Here is an 11,415-nt window from a genome sequence, read left to right as displayed (position 1 = left end):
GCGTCCGGAGCCTGTGCTCCGCAACGGGAGAGGCCACAACAGTGAGAGGCCCGCGTACCACAAAAAAAAAAAAAAAAAAAAAAAAAAGATAACTCCGGCTTCATTAAATTAGTGTGCAATGTTAATTCTTTCTCCTGCTCCCTCACCATCAAAGCCTCCCTACTTTCAAGCTTCTACAAAGCATCTATTATTACGACCACCATTTCATCACCTGTAATTCTGAAATCTTATTCACACACATTAATGACAACGTGGATTGTAGATTGTTCACAGGGTAGGTTGGAATATACAGGAATCTTTCTTGAGTGTATGTGTTGGAAGCTGGCTGAACTGGTATAAAATCTAGAAGGAAGAAGATTGACATGTAAACTTATTAAGGTGAGTTCAAGAAGTTGTTAACTTGGCTTATGAAACTCAGAATGTCAGCAGCCCTGTTCTTCACTTAACTTCTTGCACTCCTTTCCTACCTGGTAGATTGCATCTCTCCTGGGCATATATTATGTCAGCAGAACATCCTGACATAAATTTTCTTTCACTTAAGTTCACAGGCAGTGTTCAGGAAAACTACCATTAGGAATTGTAAGAGTGAAAGTTGAAGGGGGTGGGATGCAGAGGGGTGGGGACGACAATTACGAGCTGAATTGGAGGCATTGTTCTGATGCTGTGAAAGGTGCTTTTAAGTATATTAGTGATATTCCTGTGAAAGCCACCTTATTAATTCATTCAAAATAAAACAGCCATTATGTAGAAATTGTGACACAGAAGGAAAGAACATAATGATCCTTTTGTCACAAACATCTAGGCAAATAAGTCAAGACTCAATCAGGGTTACCTAAAAGAAATGTTAAGTGTTAGAATTAATGGGTCTTTTAAAAATATTTCTGAATATTACAAAACTATTAAAATAATCTGAAAATACCTATTCTTTCTTCCCATATAGTCCTTTTCTCTCTTCCTTACACTAATAAGTCTCCCTAGAAGTTAAATATCTGTTTCAATTAACCTTACTTCTTGTTGACACTGAGCTCCCAATTATTAAAAAGTAGGACAGAAATAAATGGTTATCAAAATTAATAACATATGTAATTATATTCTATTCTCTACATAGGGTAGTAACAAAAGATACTCTCTCCAAATATTTTTGCATAAATTCCCATGCATATACAGAATAATATCCAAGCATTTTCAAATTTTTGAATATTGGTCATCTCTCGGCTATATTAATAATGTATTGGAATGTATCCCAACTCTATCTCCTTTATTCTGACTTTCTTGTCTCATAACAGAGCTCATTAGAGTGTAGGACTCTGCCTATACGTGGAACAGAAGCCACACTGGTGGGGTGTTGAGTTTCTCTCAATACTATAATTACAGGTGCTTACTAGTAATTAGCAAGATGGGTGTCATATAATTTTGAGACCCATCTTTCAATCCTGATCACTTTCTCACAGCAACACTCTCTGACAGGTATATTCATCTTTCAAATTTAAAAATTGCAAGATCAGGTGACTTAAAAAGACCACATCCAAAAATGAGTGCTAAAAGACGGAGCCCCAAAATTGAAATGATGATGATAACTATCCCACCTCTGAACTATTAGCTCCCTTGTGTTTTCTTTTCTTTTTTTTTTTTGACATGAACCATTTTTAAAGTCTTTATTGAATTTGTTACAATACTGCTTATGTTTTATGTTTTGGTTTTTTGGCCCCAAGGCATGCGGGATCTTAGCTCCCCAACCAGGGATCGAACCCATACCCTCTGAATTGGAAGGCTAAGTCTTCACCACTGGACCGCCAGGAAAGTCCCTCCCTTGTGTTTTTAGTGCCACTTGTATTGGTGGTTAGAAACGTCTCCCTTTGGAGAAATGTCTATTTATGTCTTCTGCCCATTTTTGGATTGGGTTGTTTGTTTTTTTGTTATTGAGCTGCATGAGCTGCTTGTAAATTTTGGAGATTAATCCTTTGTCAGTTGCTTCATTTGCAAATATTTTCTCCCATTCTGAGGGTTGTCTTTTGGTCTTGTTTATGGTATCCTTTGCTGTGCAAAAGCTTTTAAGTTTCATTAGGTCCCATTTGTTTATTTTTGTTTTTATTTCCATTTCTCTAGGAGATGGGTCAAAAAGGATCTTGCTGTGATTTATGTCATAGAGTGTTCTGCCTATGTTTTCCTCTAAGAGTTTGATAGTGTCTGGCCTTACATGTAGGTCTTTAACCCATTTTGAGTTTATTCTTGTGTGTGGGGTTAGGGAGTGTTCTAATTTCCTACTTTTACATGTAGCTGTCCAGTTTTCCCAGCACCACTTATTGAAGAGGCTGTCTTTTCTCCACTGTATATCCTTCCCTCCTTTATCAAAGATAAGGTGACCATATGTGTGTGGGTTTATCTCTGGGATTTCTATCCTGTTCCATTGATCTGTATTTCTGTTTTTGTGCCAGTACCATACTGTCTTGATTACTGTAACCTTGTAGTATAATCGGAAGTCAGGGAGCCTGATTCCTCCAGCTCCATTTTTCGTTCTCAAGACTGCTTTGGCTATTCGGGGTCTTTTGTGTTTCCATACAAATTGTGAAATTTTTTGTTCTACTTCTGTGAAAAATGCCAGTGGTAGTTTGATAGGGATTGAATTGAATCTGTAGATTGCTTTGGGTAGTAGAGTCATTTTCACAATGTTGATTCTTCCAATCCAAGAACATGGTATATCTCTCCATCTATTTGTATCATCTTTAATTTCTTTCATCAGTGTCTTATAATTTTCTGCATACAAGTCTTTTGTCTCCTTAGGTAGGTTTATTCCTAGATATTTTATTCTTTTTGTTGCAATGGTAAATGGGAGTGTTTTCTTAATTTCACTCTCAGATTTTTCATCATTAGTGTATAAGAATGCCAGAGATTTCTGTGCATTAATTTTGTATCCTGCTACTTTACCAAATTCATTGATTAGCTCTAGTAGTTTCCTGGTAGCATCCTTAGGATTCTCTATGTATACTATCAGTAATCAAGACAGTATGGTACTGGCACAAAAACAGAAATATAGATCAATGGAACAGGATAGAAAGCCCAGAGATAAACCCACACACATATGGTCACCTTATCTTTGATAAAGGAGGGAAGGATATACAGTGGAGAAAAGACAGCCTCTTCAATAAGTGGTGCTGGGAAAACTGGACAGCTACATGTAAAAGTATGAAATTAGAACAATCCCTAACACCACACACAAGAATAAACTCAAGGATCCCACATGCCGCGGAGCGGCTGGGCCCGTGAGCCATGGCCGCTGAGCCTGCGCGTTCGGAGCCTGTGCTCCCCAACGGGAGAGGCCACAACAGAGAGAGGCCCGCGTACCGCAAAAAAAAAAAAAAAAAAAAAAAAAAGAATATATGAGGGAAAAAAAAAAAAAAAAGAAACGTCTCCCTGACAAAATGACATGCGTGCTTCCCAGTTATTGAGAGAAGAGCTGGAAATTGGTGGCATTACTGCTGCCCTATCCATAGCTGACATTCTCAGCTGTAGCAAACATTCTAGAATCTGTCATTTTAAAACACCAACCAGAAGATACAGCCATTTCCTTATAGCTATGAATAATTCATTGACTACTTCAGGTACTGAAGTCACTAAAAATAACAGGAAAGTTGATGGCCCTGAGCTTAAAACAAAATCCTAACTATTGCTCAATATTGTTATTTTTTTTAAACATGACAGCAGTCAAGCTAATTTCCTAAAGACTTTGCTTGTTGTATTTTAACATATTGACTTCACAGCAAAATTCCAAGTACCTTCTGAAATATCGAAATGCTGAAGTCATTCTTAAAATATTTCTCTAGTTCTTAAAATCTAAGTACAGATGAGATCTTACTTTCCTTTTACACTCTTATCCAGATGCCTTAACATGACTGACACTTGAATATTGAACCAGAGTATGAGAGACTGAAAATTAGTTTGAAAAATCCTGTGGAGAAACTGGAATCGTGGGCAATAGCTCTATTTTTCCTATTTTTTTTCCATTTAAAAAATGTTTTTATTGAGACATAAGTGACATAGAACATTATGTAAGTTTAAAGTGTACATGTTAGTTTGATACATTTATATATTGCAATATGATTACCACCGTAGCATTAGCTAACACCTCTATCATTTCACATAATTATTATATCTTTTTTATGGTGAGCCCAATTAAGATCTAGTCTGTTAGCAACTTTGAAGTTTATAATACAGCATTTTTTACTATAATCATTATTCTGTGCATTAGATCTCCAGAATTTATTTATCTACTAGTTGCAAGTTTGTACCCTTAAACCACATCTCCCCAAATCCCCCCACCCCCAGACACTGATAACCCCCCTTTCGCTCTCTGTTTTATGAGTTAGGCTTTCTTCCATTTTGAAGATGGATACTCTATTCTGTTAGAGAAAAAAGTTCTGAATTTGGTAATGATAGATTAGGTTTATAACTACTAGCTATATATCCACAGGAAAATCAATCTGCCTCTCTAATCCTGTTTTCTCATCTGTTAAGTAGGGATATTAACACCTGCCTATAAGAGTGTTATAAAGATCAACTGAGAAAACATGTGAAAACCTTGTTAAACCATAAAACAGCACAGCAAATTAAGTAATATTGTGATTGATTTCAAAAGAAGAAAGGAAGTAAAATCACCATAAAGGAAATTTGGACAAGTTCCCGCTCTTATTCTGAGTTAAGGGTATTTTTTCATATTATTTTATTCACACAATACATGAATAACTTATTGTAAAAGATTCACAAGTATATGGAGAAAATGAGAAACTTTTTTTCTAATGAACTTGTTTAGGTTTTTTCCCCCTCAATGTAACCATTCTTAATAGTTGAAAATATATTTTCTTCTTTCTTTATGCATTCAATCTGCTGTTGTTACATTTGAGACAGACGTGGAAAGGTGCTGTGGTTTCACCTCTGTGTGACCTTCTTTGTCATTTTTCCTGCTTGGAATGTGTGGATCTTTTAGATGTGAAGAAATAGAAATTACCTTCTGGATGCAGGTGATGACAAACTGAATCATTAACATCCCCCCACCCCAAAAGTTTGGTGTTTGAAATGTTAGCGGTTTTGGGGTTTTTTTTTTTTTTCAGTGAAAAGACAATTATTCCATTATCCATGATTCATCAATTTTAGGCTGTTAGTAATATGAAAGTTTGAGAATCAAACTGACAGGAAAATAGCACCAAATCACTAATGTGGATCTTAAAAATGCTGCATAATTTGATTGCTCTGCTATTTTCAGTGGAATATAATGCCAAAATGATACCTTAAATCTGTTGAATATACAATTTCTTGTCAAACCTTTTTGAGATGTTTTTGAATTTTACATTTCAGATGTTGCTTACTACTCTAGAGGTACTGTGACCGAAAATAGCCACTAGTTTATTTGGGATTTCATAAAATTTTGTATCAAATCTTAATTGAAAATTTCTACTTACAGATTCTAAGAATCTTTATCTTAATTGTTAATAAAGATAATATATTTTTATATGCTTCATATAACCACAATAGCTATACACCAAAAATTAATTTTCATTTTATAACTATTTTAGGAAGTGAGAAATTTACATCCATGATCTTTAAAATTTGTGCTTTTTTTACCCCTAAAAATATGTTGAAAAACTATGTACCTCTTTACATATTTAGAGTTGACATATAAAACTTTTTATTATAATTAGTTGTAAAATATGTAATTTCTAGCATATCATAAATAGACATTTTAAAATAAAATTCTTTAATTGCATCTAATAGAATCTAAACCCTCAATCTATTTGATACCCACACTTATTTATTTAGACAAATACCCAAACTCTTTTTTGGGTATTGATGTGAAATATTTTACATCATTCCTTAATTTTTTTGAACTTATATTTATAGTCTATGTAATTCTGGAAAGATGAGGCACAGGGAGGTCAAGTGAGTTGCCCAAGGTCACACAGCATGTATATGGTAGCTCTGGGTATGAACCCAGACTGCTTGCCTCAGAGTCTGTTATTTACATTTATTATCAACAATTCATTATTTACATTTTGAATTTAAATAAAATTTAAATATGTATGTTATTACCACATTATTTCCCTTCCTTTACTTTTCTCTATCTAGAAACCTGATAGTGGTGTCCACTGTCTCTGATTAAGGGCTTTTAAGTCTTGCTGTGCCTTGAGAGTTGTCAAGATTAAATACAATGCTGAGCCTTACTCTGGAAGAACTGACAACCCAGTGATCGCATCTGACAGTTTTCTCTGTGTCACCTACAAAATCCATCCCAGTGTGGAGGGTTCAAGGCATTTGGGAGGAGGCATCAAAATTATTTACTCTATAGCAAACACTGTGCCATCCATCTCAGACACATTATGACATTAGATACAGATAACACAACTTCTACATCAGACAGATGAAGAAACAGAAGCTTTGAGGGCTACTAAAGGCCATGGAACAGGGATGACCCAGGTCTACCTGGCTCCAGCCTGTGCAAAGCTGTTTCCCTCATCCCCTCACTGCCTCTGGCCATGTGGTCATTCCTAAATAAATTCTGATTGAATTGGATTCCATACCTCAAGTTTATATTCCATGAAGAGAATACTTACGGAAACCTTAGCTATTACTCAGGCCTCCCCACAATCTGAACTGTGGCAAGATGCCAGTCTTCCACAGAACAGATTCTACTGTACCATTTCTTTCTTCTGGTTTCAGAATAAATTCCTTTCAGTAAGAGTCTGAAGGCTTAAACTGTGCCTTTTTCTTTGTAGCTGTGCATATATTGGACACAAACTATTTATGGGAGTTAAAATGAGGCTTCATTGAAATGGAAGATTTTTTTTTAAATTTGCCATGATACTAAGCTAAATTCCAACAGGTTACGATTAAGTACATACACACCCACAAAGTGAAATATCACAGAAATGACAAACATTTAGAGCCAGCAGGTTTTTCTCAGCTGCTTTGGAAAGTAAAACTACATCTTTTTCTCTCACATATGACCATATGTCTTTCACCATGATATAAGTGCTATTATATTCAAATTGCATATTTGTTTATTCATTTCATCCTGACAGCAAATATCTAGGAAAGAGCTATAGGAAAATGTTTAAATGACTGATACTGCATTTGCTATCCAAAGCACAAATCAAATTATCTCTAACAGCACTTAAATCTCTTTTCCATTTGAAACACAGATAATAAATTAAAATGTCAAAAATATACTTTGGCTTAAACATTTGTTTGAAGATTAAAGATATGACCTGACTCTATTGTTAGTGAAAGTCAGACACATTCTGTTCTTTGGTGCATTGCAGCAGTGTGAGTCCATAAAAAGAAAAATCAGTTTTGGACTCTTCATCTTGAGTACTTAATATTTTTATAGGATACTTGTATTAGTGTGTCTTGAATACAGCAAGCTCATTTTTGTATAATATGGGAAGCAGATCTGGTACTGTGCAAAAACACAGGAACTGGATTCAGGATCTGTTTCTGCTACTTGCTATGTAGATTTTGGGAAATTCATAATCTCAGTTTCCTCATCCATATAATGGGTATGATAGTGATGCCTGACTAATAGAATTGTTGCAAGTATTAAGTGTCATTATATGTGTAAATATCCTTACCATTTTACCTGACATGTAGTAAGGTAGTAAGGACTCAATAATTGTCATTATTAATTGCATTACAGTTATTACATATGAGAAAGTTGGCTAGGGTAAGAAAGATTTGGAAATGTTTTCCAGAGTGATTATAATCATATAAGTGCAAAATACACACAAGCATACTGAATGCTTGGAAAAGTGCTACACTGAAGAATACTCCCAAGCTTTAATTAACCCAGCATTTTTCAATGTTGTTTACCAAGGACAGGTCCTCTCACACAACACCCTAAAACTTTGACGTGAACATCCTACAGAAATCAGAATAGTGATAAGTACCCCAATATCAAGCCTTTCCTTGGTGGGATTTATATTTGAGAAATGTGTTGGTTTTGCTGATGATGTTGGCTTTTAAAGTAAGGTATATTTTTTATAATAAAGGAATGCACAGTTATTACTGAAGTTTTGGAAAATTAAAAATATAAAATATAATCATTAATTACACTTAGGCTCATCTCCCACCCTCCCAGAAAAAGCATTGTAGTTTTTTTTTAAGTTGGATTTTTAATTGAATATAAAACTTTAAAGATATGGTGGAATGTACATTAAAAGCTTATTACATGCACAATACTCCAAGCTATCAGTGTAGGAAAGTTACAGATTTTTCACTTCATTCAGGTGAGTTTTTAAAACATGAAACAAAATATGAAAGTTCTAATGCATGTGAGCTCTTCTAATAAAGAACAATGATCAACAGCAAAAAAAAAAAAAAAAACGCAATCAAAAAATGGGCTGAAGACCTAAGTAGACATGTCTCCAAAGAAGAAATACAGATGGCCAACAGGCACATGAAAAGATGCTCAACATCACTAATCATTAGAGAAATGCAAATCAAAACTACAATGAGGTACCACCTCACACCGGTCAGAATGGCCATCATTAAAAAGCCTACAAACAATAAATGCTGGAGAGGGTGTAGAGAAAAGGGAAGCTTCCTACACTGTTGGTGGGAATGTAAGCTGGTGCAACCAGGGTGGAAAACAGTATGGAAGTTCCTCAGAAAACTAAAAATAGAATTACCATATGATCCAGCAAAACTGCTCCTGGGCATATATCTAGACAAAACTATAATTCAAAAAGATACATGCACCCCTATGTTCATAGCAGCACTATTCACAATTACCAAGACATGGAAACAACCTAAATGTCCATCGACAGATGAATGGATAAAGAAGATGTGGTACATATATACAATGGAATACTACTCAGCCATAAAAAAGAACAAAATAATGCCATTTGCAGCAACATGGATGCAACTAGAGATTATCATACTAAGTGAAGTAAGCCAAAAAGAGAAAGACAAATACCATATTATATCACTTCTATGTGGAATCTAAAATATGACACAATGAACCTATCTATGAAACAGAATCAGAATCCAAGATATAGAGGACAGACTGGTGGTTGCCAAGAGGGAGGGGGTTGGGGGAGGGATGAAGAGGGAGGTTGGGGTTAGCATATGTAAGCTTTTAATGGAATGGATAAACGACAAGGTCCTACTGCATAGCACAGGGAACTGTATTCAATATCCTGTGATAAACCACAATGGAAAAGAATATATTTAAAAAAATGTATGTCTATGTATAACTGAATCACTTTGCTGTACAGCAGTAATTAACACAAGATTCTAAATCAACTATACTTCAATTTAAAAAAAAATTTTAATAAAAAAAGAACAATGAGTCCTTCCGACGCAACAAGACTTGGTCTAGCAGCTCCTCTCCTAACTAATTACACCTGCTGAGGAAGAGCAAGGTTGCCGCTAGAATAAGGTCACCCCTTGTGGCTGTTCCTGCAGCTCAAGAACTCATTTTACACAACAGGCAAAACGAAAACCTGAAACCAAAATCCATTCTGTCACCATGATAGAACTTCAGAGTAGGATGAAACTTAGAGATGTTTAGAGAATTTGCGGCAGGCGCGTGTGGGCATGTGTTTCTGTGTCTACTGAACTCGAGTGAGCTCCTACGAGTTTTCTCTGGTATGACTTTTCAGATCCTGGCACTTAATCTTCCCGTATCTCTGGGGACCGGGTGAGAAAGAGTGCCAGGGAGAGCTCTAAATAGCCCTAGGATCAAACCATAAAGGGATTCCCGTTTAGGTCTGTTCCTTTCTCATTAGGACAAACACCTGAGAGCAGGATTCCTCAATGGGTGAAACACCTGCACCCACGGCCTGCTCCCGAGTTCTGTGGACTGATGCAGCCCTCCCTAGACTCCCGGGGCCCAGCAGCCGCAGAACAGGGGCAGCGCTCCTTACGACGACTCACTAGAAATGAACAGGGCCATTGCGAGGCCAGGCCCAGCCCACCTCTCCTTTTGTCCACTGCGGGCAGCCCAAAACTCTTAAGGGTAACTTTAAGTCATTATAATCTCATTACAATTCACAGCAACAGAAACACAAGCATCCGAGCGCCATGCCGTTCTGCAAGGGGCGAAGGTTAAAGCACGAAGGGCAACCTCGAAAGGCCGCGCCGCCCTGGTCTCCCCACCGGGTCCTGTGTCCCTGGCTACACGGCCGCACGCCGCCCTTCGCCGCTACCGGGGCCCCAAGGTCAAGGCGCGAAGCACGCCGCTCAGAAACCACCAAATCACTGCCACTGACCCCAGAACACGAGTGCCGGGACCCGAGGGCCTCGCCGGGCCCGCCCTCGTCCACAGCCTACCTCCCCCAGGCAACCGACTAGGCCAGTGCGGGACGACCCGCGGGCCCGCCGTCCCCAGGAGCCCCCGGGCCCGGCCAGACCCCAGCCCGCAGCTCCCGGGCCGCGCGCGGTGCCCGCCGGCCGGTCAAGCTGCCCCGCAACTCTTGGGACCCGCGCAGCCCCTCACCCAAGCCCGGCCCGGCCACTCAGTCTCCCAGCCCTCCAGACTTCAGCCCCCGGCCCGGCCACTCAGTCTCCCAGCCCCCCAGACTTCAGCCCCCGGCCGGTCCACTCACCAAGCAGCAACAGGAGCAGCGGCCGTCGCCGAGCCTTCGGGCGCCGCCATGGGCGCGAGCGGAGTTGGACTGGGTCGGGGGGCTGACCCGGCGGAGTGAGGGCAGCTGGTCCCAGTGCGGCGCCCTCTGCAGGAAGGAAAGAAAAAAGCATTGTTAACCTGAGTTGCATGACTTTCCCTATTTTTTCTTCGTTTTTTTATTCGGTTTTTTATTCGTACGTCTTACTTAGACTCATTCTGCATCTAAAACCTAGTATGTAGCTTTTCCACTTAACATTTTAACAAGTTGTTCTAAACTTTATAGATTTTGTTGGTAAAATATTCTATTGTTTTCAAATGAGTTGCCATGCCATAAGTTACCTAACCATTAATTGATGATAATGTATTTATGCTTTTACCAAGTTATCATTCTTACAAACTAGTGTTAAACTCTCCAAAAGTTCTAAAATTTTTAAATTCTAAAGTTCTCTTCCCCATATTTTGAACTACTTATTCACAGTGAAATCTGAGAACTGGGGTTAAAGTATCAGAGTTTTATTTACTAATTCACTTTTTAAAATAAATTTATTTATTTTTGGCTGCGTTGGGTCTTCGTTGCTGCATGCAGGCTTTCTCTAGTTGCGGTTTGCGGTGAGCGGGCTTCTCATCGCGGTGGCTTCTCTTGTTGCAGAGCACAGGCTCTAGGCATGCGGGCTTCAGCAGTTGTGGCTTGTGGGTTCTAGAGCACAGGCTCAGTAGTTGTGGCACACGGACTTAGTTTCTCTGCGACATGTGGGGTCTTCCCCCGGCAGGGAGCAAACTTGTGTCCCCTGCAGTGGCAG

The 11,415-nt window shown here is 38.3% G+C and overlaps 1 long non-coding RNA gene across 1 annotated transcript in view; it reads right to left on the bottom strand.

Moving 5' to 3' along the window:
• Positions 1-10,653, bottom strand: part of LOC129391522 (uncharacterized) — a 153,270-nt gene extending 142,617 nt beyond the window's left edge. Inside the window, exon 1 of the long non-coding RNA XR_008615782.1 lies at positions 10,596-10,653. This is a non-coding gene — a long non-coding RNA (uncharacterized lncRNA). The remainder of the gene's footprint in view (positions 1-10,595) is intronic.
• Between the last annotated feature and the right edge of the window lie 762 nt (positions 10,654-11,415).

This window comes from Physeter macrocephalus, chromosome 18 (genome assembly GCF_002837175.3).
Source record: "Physeter macrocephalus isolate SW-GA chromosome 18, ASM283717v5, whole genome shotgun sequence".
Lineage (NCBI taxonomy): Eukaryota > Metazoa > Chordata > Mammalia > Artiodactyla > Physeteridae > Physeter > Physeter macrocephalus.
The sequence above is the reverse complement of the archived record's forward strand: the minus strand, read 5'-3'. Positions and strand labels throughout refer to the sequence as shown.